Below are 3,170 nucleotides of genomic sequence, written 5' to 3'. Positions count from 1 at the left end.
TCAGCTTGGCAGCTGTAGAATGTTCCTTGAGCAGTGTACCGTGTCTTCTGAGAGAAGCAGGTAGACCGCGCATTGTTCCAGGGCACAGGCTGAGAAGATTCTGTACTTTCCCATCACCTGGACCCCTTTACCCCTCCCTTTAAGAATTGTAGTATAAAGATGCGCTTTGTGCTTCAATACACGACTCTTGACAAGCAATTGCTTCCTTGGGTCCTTTCTCTCTCTCGCCCATTCTTCTTTCAGGTTGTAGTCCTCCTCATGCCCACGAATAACCAGGCCCGTGGATTGGGTCAGAAATTAATGAATGCAATGCAATCCTTACAAAATTCCAAAACAAAAATTTACAAAACTTTAAAATTCAAATTTCAGTTTCATATGGAAACACAAAAACCTTGGAAAGTTTACAATCCTGAGTAATAAAAGTACTGCTGGGGACATCACCATCAAAAATATTAAATTCTGCATTGATCAATGGAATAAAAACAAAGACCCAGATGTAAATCCACACATCAACGGACCCCAGATTTTTGAGTAAGAAGCTAGAATTATACAATAGAGAAAAGAAAGCATATTCAACAAATGGTGCTGGTCTAACTGAATGTTTTCATGTAAAAGAATCCAAATATATCAATGTTTATCACCCTGCAAAAAACCTCATCTCCAATATGGATCAATGGCATCAATATAAAACTGGGTACACTGAACCTGATAGAAGAGAGGGTGGGAAATAGCATTGAACTCATTAGTAGAGGAAAACAGTTTCAGAACTGTTAACACTGTTAGCACAAACACTAGGATCATCAATTAATAAATGGTACCTCATGAAACTGAAAAACTTCTAGATGGCAAAGGACATTGTCATTAGGACAAAGCAGCAAGTTACCGAATGGGATTTTTTTTTTTTTTTTTTTTTTTTTTTTTTTACCAACTACATATCAGACAAAGGGCTAATATTCAAAATTTATAAAGAACTCAAAACATTTTATTTCATAAAAAGAACCTAACCCAATTAAAATGGGATAAAGTTCTAAACTGAGAATTCTCAAAAGAGGAAATGTAAATGTCCCGAAATAAGTGTCCAGCATGTCTAGTCAACTAGAAAATGAAAATCAAAACTACATTTAGATTTCATTTGATGCTCATCAGACTGTCTAAGATCAATAAAACAAATGCCTACTCAAACTGGAGAGGATGTGGAATGAGGGGAGCACTATACCATTGCTGGTAGGAGTCCATATTTGAAGAGCCACTGTGGAAATCAGTATGTTGGTTCCTCAGGAAGATGGGAATCAACCTACCTCAATGTTCAGCTATATCACTATTTGGTATATGCCTGAAGGAAGCTTCATCTACCCCAAGGATAATTGCTCAATCATGTTCATTGCTAATCTATTTATAATAACTAGAAATTGAAAACCATCTAGTAGTTACTCAATAGGTAAATAGATAAAGAATATGTGGTATACTTACATAATGAATAGTACTCTACTGTTAAGAAAATCCCTCCCTACTCAAGTGTGGGGAAAAAAGGGCTTGGGGATCCCAGGTTCCTCCCGCCATGCTGTGGTGAGTTCCTCCAGCTGGAAGTTGGGCCCAGCTGCTCATTAACTAAAAGCCTCTCCCTGGCTCCTCACGGTTCCTCATAGCGGATGGATCTGGATGCATACCCCCCCAAAACCCAGGATCGACCTGAGTTAAAAGGGGAGGGGAGAAGGGGGAGGGGCTGGGGAGGAATGTTTAATCGGCTCCACCTCTGGCCTTCAGGTACCTCATTAGTATGTAAATCTCTCTAGGGCCTGTTCGTGCCCTCCACCTGTGTACATGACTGAAGGGTGGAGGTGGAATGGAGATTAGATCGTGTTAGGCCCAACACTCAAGCCCTTCTTTAGGCAGAGATTGTCTCTGTGTTAAGTGACTAGAGCTTCCTAGTCTGCCAAGATCTTCTGTGTGGGTGAGGAGAGAGCTCGTGAGAAAGGCTTTAAGCTCTGGTGCAAGTGTGGTAGCTATCAACAACAAAATAGAGCAAGCTATGAATCTGGTGAAAAGCCATTTGATGTATGCAGTTAGAGAGGAAGTGGAGGTTTTGAAGAAGCAGATCAAAGAACTAATAGAGAAAAACTCCCAGCTGGAGCAGGAGAACAATCTGTTGAAGACACTGGCCAGTCTGGAGCAGCTCGGCCAGTTTCAGGCCCAGCTGCAGACTGGCTCTCCTCTGGCCACCACACAGCCACAGGGGACCACACAGCCCCAGGCACAGCCAACATCCCAGGGCTCAGGATCAACCGCATAGCCTGCTATGCCCTAACAGAACTGGCTGCTGCTGTCTGAACTGAACAGACCGAAGAGATGTGCTAGCGAGAAGCCACCACCGCCGCCGTCACCCATTTCATTGCCATCTATGAAAGACTTGAGACTCACACTCTGTTCTCGTTCTCGCTTTCTCCCCAGTATTAAGCACTCATATACTTTTCGCTTGAAGAAATGTACTAGTTGAGTGAATTAAAGGTTAATCAGAGAGTGAGCATGGATGTACCCTGTGCAACGTGGCAGATGTCTGAGGAATGGTTTAACTGACGCCTTTCAACCCCTCCCCAGTCACCCACCCAGCTTCCAAGAGCTCTGGGGCTTGCTTGCATGGGGCTCGGAGGTGGGCTGCTCCTGGATTTTTTGCTCTCCTCTCTTTCCCTTCAAAGGACTTGAGAGGTCAGAAACAGGACTGAATGGTGGGGGAAGGGGGATGCAGTCCTTTTACAAAACTGACAACTGTCACCAAAGCGTATAAAACACGATAGTACTGTCCCTCTTTTCTGAAACATCAGAAGACACAAAACTCTTAGTGACATAACGGTGACAGGTAGCTGGGACCTAGGCTATCTTATTATGAAGGTTGTTTTGCTTGTTGTATATTTGTGTATGTAGTATGACGAATTTGTACAATAGAGGACTGTAACTACTGTTTAGGTTGTACAGATTGAAATTTAGATGTTCCATTGGCTGTCTGAAAAGGTGTGGATTGTCCTTTCTAGAGATCTACTTAAAAACTGCTTTGTGACAAAAACCACACCTGAAGAAATTTTAAGAATTTGGCACAGTTAGTCACTTTGTGTAAGCCGGAAACTAGCTGCTGAGTCTTGCAAAGTAAACTACGTGTTGACTGATGTCAGTTGAGC

General features: G+C 42.5%; 1 pseudogene; it reads left to right on the top strand.

The window, feature by feature from the left end:
- Positions 1 to 1,972: 1,972 nt before the first annotated feature.
- On the top strand, positions 1,973 to 2,441 carry LOC117694805 (TSC22 domain family protein 1 pseudogene; annotated as a pseudogene).
- Positions 2,442 to 3,170: the final 729 nt, after the last annotated feature.

Source organism: Arvicanthis niloticus, chromosome X (assembly GCF_011762505.2).
Source record: "Arvicanthis niloticus isolate mArvNil1 chromosome X, mArvNil1.pat.X, whole genome shotgun sequence".
Classification (NCBI taxonomy): Eukaryota; Metazoa; Chordata; class Mammalia; order Rodentia; family Muridae; genus Arvicanthis; species Arvicanthis niloticus.
The sequence above is the reverse complement of the archived record's forward strand: the minus strand, read 5'-3'. Positions and strand labels throughout refer to the sequence as shown.